Here is a 242-nt window from a genome sequence, read left to right on the forward strand (position 1 = left end):
TAATTTAACTAATCTTATTTGATGATTAAATCAATTACAAGAACATAACTAAAGAAACTTAAAAAGTAACTATCATTATTAGCCAATATAATATTAAATATGTATATCTTTTATGTATTATAAATTAATATGCAAAAAATATTTTTGCTGACTTTTTTTTTTTATGAGTTCTTTAAGATTTGACACATGATGATTAAATATGGACCGACTTATGTGTTGACCTTGACCATCTTGTCACAAAA

The sequence above is a fragment of the Solanum pennellii genome, chromosome 1, assembly GCF_001406875.1.
Source record: "Solanum pennellii chromosome 1, SPENNV200".
NCBI lineage: Eukaryota > Viridiplantae > Streptophyta > Magnoliopsida > Solanales > Solanaceae > Solanum > Solanum pennellii.